Below are 21,407 nucleotides of genomic sequence, written 5' to 3'. Positions count from 1 at the left end.
TGTGGCTATACAAAGCAGATGACCCTCCCCACGTAAGCTATTAAGACATCTTTACAGTGGACTTTCTACCCACTGAGCCAACAAATTTGTTAATAGGATGAAAATACATGATCACATGTGTTCTATAGTATAAGACCACAAATAGCCATGGTTTAATTTGCTGTTTCCTAAAAAGAAAGGGAAATGAAGAAAGAAAATAAGAAAGGCTGTTTGTTGTCTATAGCTGAAAGTTATTCATTTGATTAGTCTTTACCCAGATTTGTTACATGGAAGAGTCTTTTGAGTAATGGCATATTTTCTGATATTTAAAAAATAAATAAATTATAGGTCTGCACAGTGGGGTATGGAATTCAAAACAATTTGGTCATAGTATCTGGAAATAATAAAATGCCAAAAGGTGTTAGTTCAGAGCTTGCCAAGTTAATGTCAGAGTTACCTTTATAAGAACGTTATCATGCAACAAATATACAAAATGAAAATGACTGTTCCTCTACATGGTAACCTTACAGCTTAAGTAATCAAATCAATTATCATTAAAATGTGTAAGCAGTTATCTGAACCATCATCTCTGTTTTATTTTTCTCTTAATGTTAACACGTAAATAAAATGCTTCTTTGCCCTTGTTCAAATTATTTTGAGTACAAAGAGTGTTCTTTGCATCAGCAACTGTATCTCATGGGGCCAATATTGCAATTAATGAGATTTGAAACATATTCAGAGCCAAATTTGAGATCCCAGACACAGCATTGAAGATCCATGTTTTGTTTGTTTTCATTTTTAAAAGAGGGGAAGGAATAGGAGATTTAAAGCTTCCTAGTGTAAAGAATCACAATATATGTGTTAGAAGTTTGGGGGCTTTTTTAACCGCATGTATGAGGCTGGTTAATTAGTGGGGACTGGATTTGGGGTAGGGGAATACTGACCAGCTGAGCCACCAGAATGGAGCATTTGCACTTAAGGTTGATTTTTTTTTTTTTTAACTTTATTCTGTCAGATATAGAACACCACAATTACTCAATCACTAGGTCTTTTCTCCTCTCCCATTTTGTTTGGGCACATACACACAATTTTCTCTTTCTGGACCCTGCATCTTATTTTTGGAAGTCTTTATCATTTTAAAACAGGCAGTTTATTATACCACCCTACTCAAGCTCTAGACTGACTATACATTTCTTTGACGCTAATTTTTTTCTCTAAAACATTAAGGTTAATGTTGTCTGTATTCTTATAGTGCGTGGAACTTTAGAAAAGACTTCCCTTGGCTATATAGAACAAAGAGACTACCTCTTTATGTTTAAATGGAAGCTAATCATGAATTTAATTATTTGCATCACATAAAATACCTAGCATGTAAAAAAGAAAAACATTTAGAGTAGAAAATATTTATTTGGAAAAATTAAAATAAATGGTTTGCACATAGAAATGAATTTTCTTGTTTGGGGGTAATTTTTCCAAATGACAAAACTGTTCTATTATTTATTTGTTCTATAGAATTAATGAAAGAAAATAACATCTCCCTACTTACATTCATATCACTTTTCATTTGAAGTCATTTAGCAGAATATACCCCAGTTAATTAGATTTTCCTGACTAGCTTTTTAAACTGGGTAAACTGAGTCCTAGAAAAATTCATTAGCGTGATCTGGTCCATAAAGAAAATAAAACTGGATCCAAGATGAGAACTCTGTGTTCCTGGCTGACAGTCCTGTTCCCAGACCACGAAGCCACACCTCTTTCTCTTAGAAGTGACTATTCCACAGAGGAATGTGAGCAAGCTCTGAGATGTTTGTCACTCAAACTACGGTATGAGACTTCACTCCCAGCAGAACAGACCAGTGTGCTCATATTCACAAACTGTTCACATGCCATGTACCAAAGTAGTGAAATCAGTAGAGTTATTACGACTCTAATACTATGCAACGTGGTCTCTCATACCAAAAGAATAAATGAAATGGGGCCTCAAATTAACATTATTTGACACACTGCTATTGGTTTAACATCAGTTAATCTGAGGCAGTTAACCTATTGCCCTGGATTTTTTAAATCCCAATTTAGATACTCATAAACACTTACCAATGGATTAGGAGAGACAGTGTACAAATCTACCAGTTCTAAATAGTTCCATCTTTAGAGTGCCTAGTCTTCTTTTTTTTTTTTAAGGCATTTTTTTTATTACTTATTTTATTTTTGGCTGCATTAGGTCTTTGTTGCTCCGCGCGGGCTTTCTCTAGTTGTGGGAAGTGGGGGCTCCTCTTCATTTAGGTGCTCAGGCTTCTCAGTGCAGGGGCTTCTTTTATTGTGGAGCACGGGCTCTAGGCGAGTAGGCTTCAGTAGTTGTGGCGTGTGGGCTCAGTAGTTGTAGCACACAGGCTTAGTTGCTCCACGGCATGTGGAGTCTTCCCAGGCCAGGCATCAAACCTGTGTTCACTGAACTGGCAGGCAGATTCTTAACCACTGCGCCACCAGGGAAGCCCTAGAGTGCCTTAGTCTTTTTTAACACTATCAAGAATTTGAAATTTGGGAACTTGGAATAACTCTGATCCAAAGAATTGTGCATAAGCTGAAGATGAATAAAAATTCAAACGAACAAACAAAACCAGGCTACCGTGTATGACAATTTCTCACACTTTAGCACATTTTGCAAGACAAATTCCAAGTGTTCCAGTGTTCACTGGCTGGATTTTTGTCATTAAATGTTGAAAGTTATGTAATAGGAAGTATGCCAGAGTGTTCTTTATTCAAAAGTATTACTATATTTTTTTAGTGCATTCCTAAATCTTCACAATGGTTTTTCACCTACTAAGGTTATGGCAATACGATGTCTTTGCACTCTTGGAGTTGACAAAAGCCCCAGTCTCAAGAGGGAGGCCGTGCAACAATTCCAGGCAGTGTCATTTCCTTCTGTTGGGAGTGGAAACACAGGGGGAAAGAAATAGCACTACCTTTGCTTTTGATAATTTTCCAACATAACTGGGTCTTCTCAACCAAGTGTGGCAGAGAAGGAAGATTGCAAATTATATCATGATTGTATTTTATTTATCTTGAAATAGTTTAAGAACAGTATTGACAATCTGTTTAAGACAATTGCTGAATACTGTCATTGCCAATAGTCAGCCATAGGAATAAACAGTCTTATCAAGGTCATGTATTCTTCCCAAAGATATAGAGGGCACTTTAAATATTTTATGTTGGGGTGCTCGGAAAGTCTTTGGAACCAGTTGGACTCCACCCTATATACTGCAGCATGTTCATGAAGATTGATAAGTGTTCTGTGTTGGTGATTACTCTCTGCTAGCATCATCATCATTAGATTATACATGTACAAACCGGATTCTTCATCAGGTGAATAATGTTATAATCCCATTATCACCAGCTTTCTAAACTCCTCAGGTCTTTTTCCTTGGACCTAAATTTTGGAGGCCGAGGAGAAAAGGACTCCCCCTGCCACATGGTGCTAAGCTATTCACTACTACTAGGCAAACCCCCATTAGCCTCACCCAACTTCTAAGACCTAACTTGTCTGCGGTATTGGGGGCCAGTATTAAGAAAATTAAGAAAGAATACATTTTTGTCTTATGGCCTGCTACTCTGAGCTTACCTCCCACCCTGTAACAACCATGGGATTTTAATTCTTTGAGGAGAAACTTAATCAGTGTCCAACCCCGTGGACACTACTTAAGGCTAAAGTTGTTGCTCTGTTAAGGAGAGTTTTGACCAAGGATACTGACCTCTGGAATATTGCTCTTTGACTAGTTTGATGCAGAGGGGCCCAGAAATGAGAGGTTTCAGGAGCACAATATCCATTTGCCCAGGCTTTTCGGCCTGGTCCAGTTTCCAGGAGGGAGGCAGATAAAGAGCTCACTCTGGTGTTGGATGAGGGTAGTCCGTGGAGAAGGATGGTCATGGAAGAACCTAGCTCTGGGCACTTTCTCCCATCCCTCTGGAGGAGTTACCACTGTACCCCAACGATCCTGTACTGCTTCGTTTTTGCCTTGACACTGTGTCCTTTTAGGAGCTGTCAGTTCTATTCTATGGTTTGGGTGTTTAATTTAAAGGGGCATTTATCTTTTGTGGCACAAGGAGACACATCCGTGCCTCAGGAATTTTCTAAAGATCTGGAGAGTTCACCAGTTGTGAGAGCGGTTACCTCAGCTTCCAGTCAGTGCAGCTTCTTCAAAGGGCTTTACCATGTCAACTCCCACCTTCCCACTCCTTCTTCTCCCTGTTCTTCCTCTCTCTTCCTTCTTCCCTTTATTTTCCCCTTAATCCCTGATGAAAGGACAAAAGGTGAGAGAAATAAGGAAGTTTCGTGGGAACGTATTAGATTGAAATACACGAAACTGCTATTTTTGCAAGTGAAATAGGTTGACTGTTGGCAATGTTATATGGTTCATAACACGCAAGAATTTCGGTTCTTGCAAACCACGCCACAGACTTCCTACGTGTTAATGACACTAATATTTATCAAGCTCTCGCCAGGTGCTAAGTGCTTTACAGAGTATCTCACGCAATGCTCTTCACAAACTTTTGAGGTAGGTGTTATTATTCGCAAATGTTTCTAGTTCACACAGCTAGTGAACAACAAGAGCATATTTCTCACTCAGGCAGCCTGTCTCTTCAGTGTGGGAAGACATTCGGGAACCTTTCTGAAACCTTGAAAATGTTGAAGTATGTGGGCCGAGCGATGGGATTCAGAATGTCCTGCTTGAGCAGTGGAGGAGCTGAGGGTGCGGGGCGTGGAGACTAATATCACCCTGTTTGGTCCTGAAGGATGGCTGGTTAGCCAAAGACGGGTAAGATTCCTCAGAGGAGGAACAACCTAAGACAGGCACAGCTGCAGAGAGGCCAACAGGGGTGGTGCGTAGAGCCTTCCTTATATCACCCTGTTTGGCCCTGGAGGATGACTGGTTAGCCAGAGACGGGTAAGATTCCTCAAGGGAGGAACAACCTAAGACAGGCACAGTCGCAGAGGGGCCAACACCGGTGGGGCACAGACCCCCAATATCTGAGAGAGGTCTCCTGCCCCCAGGGCTGTTTTGCTCTCCACCCCCAGCTCAGATCCACACCTGCTCAACTGGGACCCAGGAAGTAAACAAAGATAATTGCCTCAGTCATGTGAGGCCTTTGATTGTTTATGGGTGTAACCTGAGAATGTTAGCCCACGAACTCAATAAAAGCAACCTGGGATGAGTCAGAAGCGCTCTTGATCCGAGAGGTCTTGAGTCCCCCGGTCCCACTTTTCTCTTCAGTCTGTGTCTGTGCCTTCTTCAAGCTTGCGGCACCCATCACTCAACCTCGAGTCACCGAGCTGGTCTCGGCACTTTAGAGCCTCTCAGGAATCTGATACATACCTCCTTCGCACTGCTCCTGCCCCTAACATCGGATCTTTCACGTACCATGATTCTAGAAGGGCAAGCTTCTCTATGAATTAAGGTTGGATTAAATATAGGTGGGGCCACTTGAGCAGGGGATCTTACGGGATCTTGCTTTAGCATGGTAAGCAGCGATGAATTCCGTTCTTACAGCTAACCCCCTGATCAGATAAAATCGGAAACACCAAGCCATACCCTACTTTATTACAGCCTGTCCTGTACTTCATTTCCTCCCATTTTGACTGGTGCAAAGTGAATCCCTTGACTCACTATAGGTTATTAAAAGGAGAAATGATGTAGCATGAATCTATTTCTTTTTTGATATTTGGAAGAGGTGAGTATTCTCTTTACTCCGACTAACTTGGTCAGTTCATGTCTTCTTTCCAGTCTTCACCTTGTTCATTCCTCTGGGAAATGTCAATCACATTTCCCAGATCTAGGTGGCTGTGTGATATATGGAAGATAAAACCCCAAACCAAGGTCTTTGTTGTTTCAATTCACATTCTGCTTAGGAAAAGAGAGACCTGGGTCACTGGATCCCATTGCCATCCATTCATTGATCACTGTAAATAAGTGCCCTACCTCTGGAAATTGTCAGAAACTTGTCCCCTACATCTAAATCAGCAGATTGCAATTCCCTTTGGGTTTTTTTTTCCCCCTGTGTGGTTTTCCTTTCCTGGTGAATTGTTGTAGTTCACTGTTACTTTTCCTTCTTCTCTTGTTTTTTTGACTTCACTTCCTCCTTCTATTGTTGTAGCTGTCTTTTCCTCTCATCACTTTTCCTGTTGCCTTTCCCATTGGGTGGGGCCCCCGTCCAACTCACTCACTGTCTGGCTCTAGAGTCTCTTGATCCCAGAGGAGAACAATCTTGTGCCAAATAGGCCCAATCTCTGGGGCATCAGGACAGATCCTAGAGACTAAATATCCCTAAAGTTTTCTTTCATTGATTTTATATTAAAATGAAATCCAAGGATTCCTAATCAGGTAAGAAAAAATACTCATCCTCTTGGCCTCCTCGTCCCAGACCATTCTGAACTCTGACAGCACCAACATCCATCAAATCAAACAATGAAATCAACTTTGGTTACTTAGCATAATAGAAATAAACTTGTAATATTCTATTAGTGAAGGATCAATGTCTCCTGTCTTGAAAATCAACATCAGAGCTTGGCCTGAACATTTATGTAGCAGCAGGAGACCATTATTTTGTGGCAACATTCGATTACATTGACATCAAGACAGATTTATTAAATTAATAAATAGTACATGATTTTCAGCCTTTCATTTCCAACCCTCACCACCCCCCCCCCTTCTCAAGGTGATCTTCTGAAACCCTTCATGCATAGTTTGGATTCCTCATTATCTGTCATCTTTATTTCTTTTTTGTTATTTGTCAGTTTATACTTACACTAATTTTTTTAAATATCCATTTTTTTCAGATGGAAAATTTTAAATGGTTATGAAGAACAAAGTTAACGATGAGAATCATTGAATTGTTAATTGTTTAAATATTTCACTGACATTATTTGAAGAAATACTTCAGAGATGCTTTTCAGGGTTCTGAATGTGGCTGAGAGCAAAAGCTCACAGTTCTCGCTGCCTCTTCCTCTAACTTCCAACATCAGGACCTTTGTCCTGGCTGTTTCCTCTGCCTGGAATGCTCTTCCCTGTGCTCTTTGTATGGCTGGCTTTTCCTCATGACTCAAGTCTGCTGGAATGTCAGAGAGGTTTTCTCTGAGAGTCCTTTTTAAAGTGCTTACTTCTCCATCCTGTCACTCTTCATCCTGTTGTTCTGTTTTATTTTCCTCAGAGCCATATGTCACTATCTGAAATGTTTATGGTCTGAATAATGCTATTGGCTTGCATACTCCATGACGGCAGCTGTCTTAGTGTACTTCTCACATTAGACTGCTATGTCCCAAGACCTAGAACGGTACCAGGTACCCAGTGGCGCTCAATAAACAAATACAGTTGACCCTTGAACAACAAGGGGGTTAGGGGCACTGGCCCTCCAGGCAGTCAAAAATTTTCATATAACCTCATATGCCTGCTTCCTCCATATCTGCATTCCACATCCATGAATTCAACAACCTTGGATTGTGTAGTGCTGTAGTATTTACTCTTGAAAGACATCTGTGTATAAGTGGACCCACACAGTTCAAATCCGTGTTGTTCGAGGGTCAACTGTGTTCATTGAATGACAGACCCACTGAATGAATGGATAACTCTAAACCGATCATACAGGAATGAACTTATGTTCTAATTCTCTTAGACATTTGTAACAATCTTTCCAGGCCTCTACCCAACCCCTACACCCTGGGGGCTCCTTATATTCTTAGGAACAATAATGATTGAGCAGAGAGCATCAGCATGTCTTCAGACTTTAGGCTTCAGCTCTTACTCCAATTTATTATTCCAGCATCTAAGCCAGTTTAGCAGAACGTTTGGTGAGCACAACATGAGAGAAAGAAATATTTCCTCCTCTTTTCTATACCACAGATCTAACTTGCTTGGAGTTCCAAGTGGCTTAATGTTGCTGACAATAAGGAAACAAGTAGCACAAGTCAGCAGGTTAAGTTTTCAGTAATAAGCTTTCATCATGTCACTCTGCTGCTCAAAAACCTCAGTTCCTCCACACTGCTTATAGGATAACTTTCTCTCCTCTCAGATTTTATCCAATCTGATCCATCAGTACCTAAAACCTTCAGTACATTGCAGTTATTTATACATGTCTGTCTTCCCTACCAGAGTATATACTCCTTGAAAATAGCCTTTTCATTCACTGACATTTACAGTATACATACATGTTGAGCTTGATATGGAGGAATATGCTTTTGAAGACATTTTCCTATTCTCTAACCCTACAATTCCTACCTCAGTTTGTGCTTTCCCTTTGGGAAGTGATACTAATGTTTCTGAAATTAAATTTTAGTCCCAGTAGCTGAAGTCTGACAACCTGAGTTTGAATTCCCTGCTCCATCAATTGCTAACTGTGTGATCTTAGGCATGTTGCTTAACCACTCTGTGCCTCCTCCATTTTATCAACTGCAAACAGAGATGATGTTCCTAACTGTACACTAGAGTTATTATGAGGACTGAATGAGAAAACGCATGTACTGGGGTTAGCACAGAGCTTGGTGCTTAGTAAATGTTTACAAGTGGTTTTCCTCCTCAGGAGAGCTGGTCTATGCCCTACATGGTCTGAAACCATACACAAACCTACCTGGCACATCTGTCAACACTGTATCGCTTTGTACATGCTGTTCCCCTTGCCTTGAATGGCCTTGCCTACTCCGGCTCCTAATTCCTTTGAAAGTCATTCTCTGCTCTTGCAATCTGTATCATACATTAAAAAAAGCTGCCTTTTACTAGAACTTAACTTTTCCCATGTCGTCTCCCCAGTGAGATAGAAGCACAAGGATAATGCTGTGATTCTTCAGCAGAGCCTAAGACGGTCCTACATTCATAGCATGTACCCGCTACATCTTATCTGACTGGAGAATGTAATGCCTGATTCAAAAGCCTCTTTATTGGTGGCAGTTGGTCCCTATGATGCCATCATTTCAAATTTCACAGATTCAAGGGTGAAAACAAGGATTTTGATGTCATCTAGTTACATCTGCAAAGTGGGAGTTCCCACAGTATCCCTTAATTCCAGTAAAGAAATTCTTTCTTATCTTTGACTGTTGATACAATGTAAGTACTTTTCCTCACTGAATCAGCAGTAACAATGGGGAAAAAATGTCATCCTCCTCCTCATAATAAGCCTACATATTCTTTAAGATGGTTATCAAATAATCCTCTTCTCCCAAAGGAACATTCAAAATATTTATTTGCACAGCTAATATCACAAATGGTCTAGGCAAACAGACCAAGTCACTCTCCTGTGAAGAAGTCAAGCCCAACGTAGACCTGATTATGTCTCATTCAATCTGATGGAGATCTGGAGCAAATATTATCCATCACAGAGTCCTGATTTTTATACCTCAGTCTCACTCATGGGATGCGAGCTGCCTCAGAGAGGGTGTAATCTCTGGAGATGTTGTTCTTAGCAGCTGAGGCAGCCCCCGAATATGCTGACACTCCCCACGGCTGGGTCGTGTGTCCTTTGAAAGGGGGTCCCTGTGTCTCCCATAACTGCACACCAACATTTGAAAGGAGCTCAAAAGCAGAACCAGGCTGTCTTCCTCACCTTAGTAGAACTAATCTACACCACTCCAGCCACACAGCTATATCTTCTACCCTTAGAAGTGCTATATTCAGAATTATAGAAATACCACAATGGTGTTGAGAAAGGAAGAATTCAAAACTGAATTTAAAATCATTTATAAATAATACCAGTGGGAAATAAAAGAAGAAGAGCAGGAAAAAAACTTGCTTGTTCTTTTCCTTTCTGTGTGTATGGTGGAAGTCACAGAAATAATACAACACACAAGGCAATCATGCAGCTTCATAGAACTAGAAGGAATATTAAAAAGCAACATAGAGCAGTCTGGAACATAGGAGAAAACTGTGGTTTCCTTTCTCCATCCAGTCAGCTACAGCCTCATCTAAGGGACCTCTACCAAAACATTTAAATTCTCTTTGCTTGAATCACTGGTAATTGAATAATACTTGCAACAGGAATACTATCGTAGAAATCAGGGCACAAGGTACAGGATGGAAGGGGAGACAATTTTAAAAACCAACAGAATGACTAAAGAAAGAATGGCAGAACTTCCCTGGTGGCGCAGTGGTTAAGCACCCGCCTGCCAATGCAGGGGACACGGGTTCGAGCCCTGGTCTGGGAAGATCCCACATGCCGTGGAGCAACTAAGCCTGTGCACAACTATTGAGCCTGCACTCTAGAGCCTGTGAGCCACAACTACTGAGTCCATTTGCCGCAATTACTGAAGCCCATGTGCCTAGAGCCCGTGCTCGGCAACAAGAGAAGCCACGGCAATGAGAGGCCCACGCACCACAACGAAGAGTAGCTCCCGCTCGCCACAACTAGAGAAAGCCCACAACAAAGCAATGAAGACCCAACGCAGCCAAAAATAAAAATAAAAATAAAAAATAATTAAAAAAAAGAATGGCTCATCAAAGTTCAGAATATCAGTCTTTTTCAACATCATGGCAAGAGTGAGGCATGGAAAATAGTGAAGATCTTTGCTTGTCATTCCTGTAACTTAGCTTTATGTGCTGAGTTCATACATTCCTTTTCCCTCAGAATTTATCTCTATGGCTAAAACTCACTGATTAAGATTCCATATATTTGTAATGTTACAGTAATACAGTTATAGTGTGTCATTATGGCTAAGAAAACATGTTGATTTTTTTCTCTGAAAAGAAGGGGCCTACTAATATTCTCCAGGCATAACTTCAAATTCTGGGTCTAGCTATTATTTCCATAATGTCAAGGGTGCTCAGGATGCACTACCGTGGACCAATAATGACTTGTAATTTTTAAACAAATTCACCTACTTTTAACAAATACCATTTTTCTTATATTATACAAATTACTTGTAAAATAATAGCATTTACTAAAAAAAATTTATTTCTCACTGATTTGGATGAGGTGCTCTTCTCCTCTTTCACAATAGGTTTCCTGTAGTCCCATCGTAACCCCTCTCCCCAACCAAATTAATGGGGTCCTGTGTTCCGGCCTAGATGCCATGTTTGTACCAGAGAAGCGTTTTCTACCCCCAAAAATCAGACTAGTGCAATAATACAGATGTGAGAAGAGAGTGGAGGAAGAGGGAGAAGTTAGCTTAAAAGTGAGTAAATGATAATATCCAAAGTAAATATAAACTCACATGTATCCCCAAAACATCTGAAGGGTAACCATGCCAGACCAGAGCAGTTTTCCACAAACACGTTGGCCTTTGAATTTATTCATCGCAAGCTGTATTGTTGCCTATGGAAAATAACGCACTTTAAAGTTATCATCTTATGAATGGATAAAGATGTGATTTTATATATGTGTGTGTGTGTGTGTGTGTGTGTGTATATATATATATATGTGCATGCAATGGAATATTACTCAGCCATAAAAAGGAATGAAATAATGCCATTTGCAGCAACATGGATGGACCTAGAGATTATCGTACTAAATGAAGTAAGTCAGAGAACGATAAATACCATATGATATCACTTACATGTGGAATCTAAAATATGACACACACGAACTTATCTATCAAATAGAAATAGACTCACACACATAGAGAGGAGACTTGTGGTTGCCAAGAGGGGTGGGGGAGGAGGGAAGCACTGGGAGTCTGGGATTAGCACATGCAAACTATTACATATAAAATGAATAAACAACAGGGTCCTACTGTATAGCACAGGAAACTATACTCAATATCCTGCGGTAAACCATGATGGAAAAGAATATGGAAAAGAATATGAAAAAGAATATATATATATATGTAAATATAACTGAATCACTTTGTTGTACAGCAGAAATTAACACAACATTGTAAATCAATTATACTTTAATAAAATTTTTTAAAAAGTAATCATCTTAATCAACTTTTTAAAAGTTTCAACAAATCAAGTTGAACACTTTCATGCTTTGATTTTCAGAGTGTATGTATCGAATGAACAATCACATTAGATGCCTGTAATTTTTTTTATTTTATTACTGCAAAGAACATCTTGGTCTTAGGCACTGCATCCATCACAACTGCCACAGGAAGAACCCTGTGGTCCCAACCCCTTCATCTCAGTGAACTCTGTTAGCACAGGACAACACATGCTAGAATTTTCACACTCTCCTCCTCCAAAGCCAGAAGCTTCCACTGCCACTTTGCCAGAAGGTGGATTCTGTGAAGCACCTACTTCCTCTCTCATTGCTCTCTTCCAAAACAATCTCTCCTACAAGCAAGGAGGATTGGCTGAGCCTATGTCCCAAATCTGCGCTCTTGCTGTAAGAGAAGCTGGGAAAGTACATTTGGGGCTTATACAGTGGGAGGGTAAGACTCAGACTGTGGGGAATTTCTCACACGTGGAAAGGGTGTGCAAAGGTGGTAAGCGGCCACAAAAACCTCAGAAAATACAGAGCTCAGAACGTACACATCAAGTGACTGGGAGTACCTGTGACGTTTCCCCAGTCGCAGGCCTGGGGGACGTACTGGTCTTCCCCCGGGGGAGCTGGAGAGGAGACCTTTGAGTGCTTCCTGCTGACATCTTTCCTTGTGCCCCACACTGTTCCAGATGGCAGGAAGTCTCTGCTCAGGCCTCTGGCTGGGCCTTCCTCCAAGAGCTGATCCTCCTCTGCTGCACAGGGGCAAGCAGCCAGAGCAGCAGGGAGACTCACCTACACAGGCACAGCCCGCTCTCCATAACAATTTGGAAATTTAACTGACACACAGTGGGGAAAAGAACAGGTTTTCAAGCCCTGTTACTATGCATATGCTAATTATTAGACAGAGGGGAACGTTATAATTGAGTTATGAAACAACTAAATAAAAATAGAGTACCTGACAGAGAGCTTCTTTACATGATGTTTTTACACAAGAATAAACAATGTGTTCTTTGTAGCGCTTAAAAAAAAAAAAAAAAAGAAAGGAAGAAAGCAACAGGGTTAGTTTTATTCTGTAAACTACAGTCTCTTGTTGTAACTAGACTGGTGCTTGTGTTTGTTGACATCTTGATTTATAAAACCCTGAACAAGTTCAATTTCAATCATTCTTTTTGTTCAAGCAATATCAGAGGAGGGGGGAAAGGATGGATGTCCCCCCCCCCCCCCCCCAAAAATGGCATATGCAAAAGCTTCAGAATTCTCTTTGTTCTACTCTGGGTCAGATTTCATGAAAAAGTCATTGGAATTCTTTTTGCTCCCCATTCTTCCATGCGTGTGTGGAAGTGTGTGTTCTTAATGAGCACCGAGAAGCTTCCTTCCACAGAACTTCATCTTTGAAAGATGAAATCACCTATTCCCCCTCAACTCTTCTCAATCTTGTTTCTCTGTTTTATTAACACCCCTTTCCTCAACCACAACAAAGAATGTGTGCTAATCAATCCGCTGTTGAAAAAGTCAGTCTAATGCCCAGAACTGGTGCCCTGTGCTAGTGGTCAAAGTAGAACCGAAAGCAGAGAATTAAAGGTACTAGGTTCTGTTATTTTTTAACACTGAATCACTTTGGGTAAAACCAAGAGTAATTGTACCTATGAAATGGCAAACAAGTGGTTCACCATGTATTCAAATTTAATGAATTTGTTTGTGTAACATGATTTCAGATCTTTTGTTTAAAAAAGAGTGATAACAAATAAAGATAATAATATATAAATAAAACCATTTGGAAAAAGTCCCGTGTAAGCCATGCTCATTCATTAGATGTTACTCTCTTCACATCATATGTTGAAAGTAACAAAAGAAAGGAATATTCAAAGTACAGTTTCTAGTAAGAGAAAGCAACCAGATGATTTAAAGAAAATGTCTCTAAATTAGATGCTAATATGTGATACCCACAGAGAAATTCCCCTTCTCCAAGAGCCACTAAACCCAAATACACATATGACAGTAAGGCAGTGTCCCTCCTTATTCATCCTTATCTGTATAATTCACCTTCCTAGAATCATCCATGACTTCTACCATTAAAATAATAAGCAATGGAGACTGTGTTAAAAACACACTTGTCAGTATGACACATCCACTTTTGCTACAGGTTCCGTTTTCAAAAAAAAGAGAGCAAGGAATTAAATTTAATTGCTGATCCAGGCTCAACATACCTGGATCTATCAGATAAGTGATACTTTATAGCAGGTTATCTAAGTCAATTCCTGAACCAAAGAGGCTGAATTTTGCACAAGAACACCCAGCATGCTGTGATATAACTTAATAGGTAACTACAATCCTGGAGCTGAAAGGGCCAAGAAACAGACCCTGTTGCTGTTGCCCATGACCCACTGGCGTGTTCTCATGTGTCCATCACATAAGATGGACATGCAGAGTGTGGTAACTGATATTTTCTGCTCTTTTGTGAAATGAAACATTCCTGGTGTCACAGGTGACGTTTTAGGCCTTTGTCAATCAGAGTCATACTCCCTGGTTTTGCCAGTGGGAATATGAATTGTCAGCTAATAACTGGATCCAAAGTTGCCTGAAAATCTGAGGATGGAATTTGCCTCCACTGGCACTGTTTCCAAATCAATCAGACCCCACTGGAAGTTCAAATGTGACAATGACCTGCTTTATTCTGATCGTCCAGTTTATTAAATGTCCAGCTTCTACTCCCTTCCCTTGAGAGCATCTTTGTCTTGGCCATTGCAGTTCCTCCACCAGACAGAAGATCTAGAAAGAGAAAAGAAGTAAAATTGTACTATGTGAATTATTCTTTATTACATGTTTGGGGAAAATAATTTGGATTGAAATGTTTTGCAATCAATCAATAAGATTTGGTGGTTATCTATGGGCTTGAATCCTTGATCCTATTATAAAACCAAGAAATAATATGGTATTTTTCCATATACTCACTAAGAAAAGCCTTACCCTTTTTAAATTGCTTTCATGTCATCATCTCATTAGAAACTCCTGAAATTCCTGTGAAATATTTTAAGCAGGTATTATTTACTTTAATTTTAATATTACCATTAGGCACTCCATTTTATAGATGAAGAAAATGAAGACAAAATGTTGAGGATTGCTCAGGAGTACCCAGCTGATACTGGTAAAATTGAGATTAGATATCAGCTCTTCTGACCTATGATCCCAGATGCTTTCTACTTGGTCATCTGCCTCTGCTTTCTGGGCAATGACACAGGTCTTACCTGGAAAGGTCTTACCTGGAAAGGTCTTGTACGCAGTTTTCCACTTCACAAACTACTGGGTCCCAAAAATGCAGCTGAAGAAATTAGAATGCATTGTCCCACCAGAACAATAATGCTTATATCCCTCTGTCAGTTCACAAGAACATATGCCTGACCCACAAGAGCTAAGTATGTTACTTTAAGACAAAATATGTTTCACAGAAGAATATTCTCTTAAGAAAGTTTCAAGGAAAAAATTCCTAGGTCAAATAAGTTTGGGAAACACTGCATATCATATATCCCACTCAGAGATTCATAATGTACATTTGCATATTAAAGGCTTTAAGAAGTTCTGCAGGAGAGAAAACTGCTTAAAATTGTTCCATTGAGAATTTATCAACCTTCTTTGACTTTCAAACCCTTTTATTGAGTAACAGATATTAACGCCCCAAACTAGAGCTCCCCAAAACACATTCTGAAAATTGCTGCTGTAGGAAAATACGTCGTTGCCATTTGAGATGTCAGGAACATCACTGCCGCCCTGAGATTGGGGGTTTGCCCTGAATGTAAGACAGATACTGGTGATCATTCCTGTGAAATCAGCCTGGGCCTAAAATCAGTGATGGATGTTGGGACACACAGCAGAGTCAGATATTGAAGGATAAGGAACAGAGCAGTAAAGGACGGGAATGATGCCTGGGAACGCTGAGACGAGACCAGGGTGACGGGGCTGGGGGCACGTGGATGGTGAGTGTGATAAGAGAGCAGCTAACTCGGGGATTTGTCCTGCCTTCCTCTCTCTTCTTCCTCAAGTTCTGCTACTGCAGACGCTTCGCTAGGAAAAACCAAGGGCAGGAAGCAGGGATGAGGCTGAGAGAGGAAGGTGTAGACCCAAGCAGTAGTGGCTGCCATGGAACGAAGAGACAGAGAAGGGAGGCACGCCAAACAGCGGGCTCACATCAGAGTGCCCACCCCCTCTTCCTCCCTAGACACCTGAGGGCAAAGTCTACCGCCTTGTCTTTTCCACACGCTAGAGGCCACTCACATTCCCTGACTCACGGCCCCCTTCTTCCATCTTCAAAAGTATTAGTGGTCGGTGGAGTGCTTCTCACACTGCCTCTCTCTGACCTCTTCTTCAGCCTCTGCCTTGCACTTTAAAGGAGCCTTGTGATTATATCGGGCCCACCTGAATAATCCAGGAGACTCCCTATTGATTAGTAACCTTACCTCCCTTTGGCCACGTTGAGTAGCACATTCACAGGTTCCTGGGATTAGGACATGGACATTTTAGGGGGGCTGTTATTCCATTTACCACAGCCACCTAGCAGTCAGGCTCTTCCACGATTTTGTTCCTCTCCCCTTTGTCCCAGGCACCTCTGACCTTCATTGTGTATGATGAACTTTCACTGAAGATTTGTGGATTGTGAAGGGTGGTCACCGTACAGTATAGAAAAGCACTTAAAATCAAATATAAAACTTTGCTTCTAACGTTTTTGGCCACTGGGAGTGTCTTTTTAGCCATTTTCCCCTCTGGTCTGCCCACTCTCCCCATCTCCAGGGATCTCCCCCCCCTCCCCCGCCCCATTCTCTCTTTTCCAAGTTCTTGGCCTGCTAAAACACCTTCCTCCCAATTCTCACTGGAAATAGAAAATTCCTCTTACTTTTTTATTGAAAGCAAATCAGTTTGTTTTGTCTCAGCCTTTTCCATCCAGAATATGTCCTGGGCCTTCCTGTTCATTACCAAAAAGATCCATCAGCATCTTCACAGACAAATTCTGGGTCTGCAGTTCATTTTACTTCTTTTTAATAGTAATAATTTTCTTCTCCCTACATGCTATCAGAGAAGGCTTTATACCAATTTTAGAAAGAACATTCCCTTTCCATTACACGTGGGTGACCTTCTGCAGTACAGGGACAAATTGGACAGCGGTTTACAAAGAAATGAAACCAGCTGGCATGCTGTTACCTGGGATGGTGAAATCAGCCTGACTCTGGCGATCAGGAGACCTGGCTACTGATTCTGGTTGTGCTTCAAATGGCCTGGTGACTTTGGGCAAAGCCACAGCCTCTCTGTGTCACCATTTTGTTGTGTGTAAAACAGAAAAGTTAATTAGATGTTCTCTGGGTTCCAAAATTCGTGTTCTCCAGAATTCGTACTTTGTACTTTTTTGAGATAGACAGAGTGTGGCTCGTGGAGAAATTAGCTCTAAATGATCTGGATAATGTACAGCCAGTGGGTCACTCCTCAAAATTTAGAGAATGTTGATGAGATGATGAAGCTGGAATTGTAAATTAAAGGCATTCTTTCTTGTGCCTCCGGGATCTCTGATCAGAGTGTAAATACCTCATTGAATTCGTGGAGTTTATGTTTGTAGCCTGGGGAGTTTATTTGACATAATAAGCAGTTAGAAGCAAACCAGTGTCACAGGAGCTTTGGGGACTCCCAGAAACTCCACTACTGTGCTATCTGGCTTAACCTTCTGGGATTACATTCAATCTGGGGACCCTGAGATTTTTCTTTTCTTTTTGAAAGGGCTGTTGGGATGGTAGCCAACCTGCCGAGGCCACAATGATGGACTGCAAAGAAAAATATGACGAGACCAGTGTCTTTTGAGAAAGATTAATCCAGCAGTTAGGTATGGGATGAAATGAAATAGTGGGCAATAGGCAGCAGGAAAACCAGTTATGAGACTGTTGTAAACGTTCAGGCATAATAAAAATGTAACAGGATGCTGGATGGGACATTTCCTGTTGTCTCAGTGTTTCCGCCAAAGCGCGCCAGCGGAGGACAATAGGCAGTAGGAGTCCACACATTGTAAAGACAGTTGCTAAACACATCCAGCCAGGACTTGCTAATTGGTTCTTTGACTGTCCACTCAATCATGCCCCCATCCTACCTAACAGAAGTTAGTGAATGGGAAGAATCTGGGGTGTAAGTGGGAAGGGCTATAGCTTGTCTGTCTTCCCAAATCACATATTCCCTGGAGCCTGGGAAACAGAGAATCTGATGCCTGCCTCTCACATGGAGGTGGACAGGGACAGAGAGAGCAGCAATGGGAGAGCTTGGCTTTCAGAAGGGGATAGAAAAAGGGGGTAAAGTTCCCATAATCCAAATAGCATGGGAGGTTGCTGCGTTCCAGAGCTGCTTGCAAGGCCCAGGTATCACTTTCTTGGGAGAACAGAGCACTGTCTGACATTCTTGACAGCAGGGAGGGGAAGGGATGAGAGTCCCAAAGAACCTGCAAAAATGCTCCTTAAAAGAAAGGGCCAGTTTTGGACAGTTGCTAAGACCGAGACCACTTGAGAGAGCCTGTCAAGAGAGAATCAAGAAAGAAGTAAGAGGAGCAGCAGCAGCTACCATCTCCTCTAGTCCCCCTTTCACCCCCACCCCCACCCGAAGGAGCCAGAAGCAGGTGACGGAAGCAGAAAGGGCCAATGGACAGACTCTTTGTTGGTCCCTCCACTGATCTGTGGGTACCATGGCCAGGCCTGAGCTGGGGAGGAGAGAAGAAGCTTTAAACTAGATGGGAAATGGCAATTTTGCTTTAGATTGGACTAGACTTTTTAAATTTTGAAAATGAGACTGTTGCCTAATATCCTAAAGTAACAGGAAAGAACACAGAATCTGTCAGAGGTATCATCCAGGGGCAGGAAAGGGAGATAAGACAGAACATGCTTAAGGGCAATGACATTTAAAAATAAAGCTATTTCCTGTTTGTACCTCATAGAGCCCAGCCCTTATAATATATTGGTTTGACAACAATAATATAAACAACAATGATCACAGCAGCAACAATAATAACAACCATTTGTTAAATGTTGGCCACAATATGCCGGACTCTGTGCTAGATGCTAAAGATACGTTATTTCATCGAATCCTTACAACAGATCTCAAGAGCTAGACACTGTCAAATTTAAACCCAGATGTTAAAAGTGAAGCTTTGAGAGGTTAAGTAATTTGCTGCAAAATGCAGTTAATAAGTGGCTGATTTTAGACCCCACAACCAATTTAAGGCTAGAATAGGGTGGCAGTTATAGAAGATGAAAGAAGCAAGGAATGAATGAATGAAATAATCTGTTTTTCATTCTAAACCAAGAATCGATAACCTAATTGATAAAAAGCAATGACACAATTTATGTACATCAATAGTTCTCCAGGTACTGTACACCCACAAATAGCATTTGTTGCTAAGTATACAACTAGTAAATGTATACCTTAAATAACTTGCTTTTGGTGGATTGTTTCAGTTTTTTTTTTTGTTTTCTTTTTGTTTGTTTTGTTTTGTTTTAAGAAGTGTTGCCTGCTCATTTTGAAATTAGTTCTCTGGAATACAGCAAATATAGTAATTAGTCATTTATGCCATGGATATGTTTTACTATGCTTAAGATATTTTATGGAAATAACCGAGTGAATCTTCATTGTTTTAGTGATGAGGTAGCTGCTTAAAAGTCACCTAAATTCAAGAATATATTCTACACTTTGCACTCCTTAAAGCAGGGGTCTTATCTTACTAATTTTTGTGTTCTAAACCCCACAATCACAAGATAAGCCTCTGGCCCATTATAGATGCTCCTTAATCATGAGCGTTTTTATTAAGCACCCGCTAGGTTCCAGGCGCTGAGGTGAGGGTTACGACGTGTAAGACAGAGCAAACCTTTCCGTAGTGTGTGTTCACAGCCCCAGCTACACCCCTGCTGCCTACTCTAAAGAGAATGCTGGCTTTTGGTCTACAGCATCTATTCCTCTGCCCTCTGAGGGGAATTAGACTTTTGCCAGATTTCAGGACATGTGTGACACAGAATTAAGAGACTGCGAGCCAGAGAAACAGAACTAATGAGGTGGGAGGAAGGGGGAGAGAAAGAAAGGATAGCCCTGTGAAGGCGGGACTTTGAGGAGAAGAGTGGGGGAGAGGTTATTCTAGGGGGCACTATTGTAGATGACAAACAGGACCGCCTTCACTCTGCTCTGAGAAACTGAAGTAAAGGATAGCATTTGCTTCTAGCTGTTCCTAGCTGCTGTTTCTTCTCCAACATAGGAACACGGGGGCTCAGATCACGTACATATTAGTTCTAGTCCTTAACACACCCTCCCAATGGAGACATTAATGTCTTTAATTTCCAGGTGAAGAAAGAGCCTTGAAGCAGATAAGGCAATCTCTCCAGGCTGTACAGCTAAGGCTGGGGTTTGAATCCAGCTCTGGTGGGCCTGAAGCCGGCGCTCTTTCCATAATGCCACACTACGTCCCCATAACCATCCGTTGAGCTGAGCCAAATCAAAAGGCTTCCCTTGTGAGGGACCTCTGTTTGTTCTGGTATCACACATAAATGGGAAAGGCTTATTTCTGATATTTGAATCAGAGGAGAAGAGCTTAATTCCTAGCCTGGAAAGCAGGCCTGCTTGCTGTACTAAGCTTGCCTGTGGGCTTGATGGTTCGTTTTGAAGTCCAATCGCTTTGCACCCAGGAAATGACATTGTTTACCACAAAGTTTCAGCTAAAACTGTTGCTAAAATTGCTCTGTGGCCATTCATGTTTCTGGAAATCAATTTTCTGACCAGGTAGCTGCCTGATAACAAAAAGTGAGAAGTAAAAAGTTTCTTCAAACTGCCAACCAAGTTACCCTAGACCTTTCAATGACCAGGTAGTAAACAAAGTTGTGTACACCTGTTTTGGTGAATTATCATTTTAAATGGCTTGAAGTCATGTTTTCATCCTTTGTCACCATAGGAACCATTATAAAATTTCTTATAAATACCTCAGAAACAGGACTACCTACCCTCACGGAAACGGATAGTAAATACAGTGGACCTCCAAGGAAATGAACGACTGCTTGACAGAAAATAACGCAGCCCATTACAAGAAATCGCTTTATGATTCAAGTTCCAATGGACAAGCGGAGTATATGAACAGGTCAGGAAGAAAGGGTCTGAAAGTAGTGTGAGGTGGTTTTGGAATAGTTTGCAGATACCACTTTCCAAAGTTCAATAAACTTTCTCACTTGTTGAGGGAACATTTCATTGAGCTGTTAACAGTGGAGTGATTTCATCTACATTCAGAGAGTACATGCCACAGAGCCATTATGGACCAGACAGGAGTTGTATAAAAATGACTTGACAAAAAGACATAGCCAGTCTTCTATGCCAAAATACAGAGAGCTCTTCTTCAAGGTGAATCATATTCCCTTCCAAAATGTCAAGTAGATTTAGTCATTTTAATCTTTTTATTGGATTAAAACTTGATACCTTTATAACAGCTAAAGGAAATGACTGGAATATAGGCTCCACCTCTGATAAACTGTGTGATCTTC

The 21,407-nt window shown here is 41.0% G+C and overlaps 1 protein-coding gene across 1 annotated transcript in view; it reads right to left on the bottom strand.

Moving 5' to 3' along the window:
- The window catches only part of SSBP2 (single stranded DNA binding protein 2), a 311,861-nt gene extending 294,928 nt beyond the window's left edge, over positions 1-16,933 (bottom strand). Inside the window, exon 1 of the mRNA XM_057740161.1 lies at positions 16,923-16,933. The gene's annotated coding sequence lies outside the window, so the exon portion shown is untranslated. The remainder of the gene's footprint in view (positions 1-16,922) is intronic.
- Between the last annotated feature and the right edge of the window lie 4,474 nt (positions 16,934-21,407).

The sequence above is a fragment of the Hippopotamus amphibius genome, chromosome 1 (genome assembly GCF_030028045.1).
Source record: "Hippopotamus amphibius kiboko isolate mHipAmp2 chromosome 1, mHipAmp2.hap2, whole genome shotgun sequence".
NCBI classification, from domain to species: Eukaryota; Metazoa; Chordata; class Mammalia; order Artiodactyla; family Hippopotamidae; genus Hippopotamus; species Hippopotamus amphibius.
This window is presented reverse-complemented; position numbering and strand designations above follow the sequence as displayed.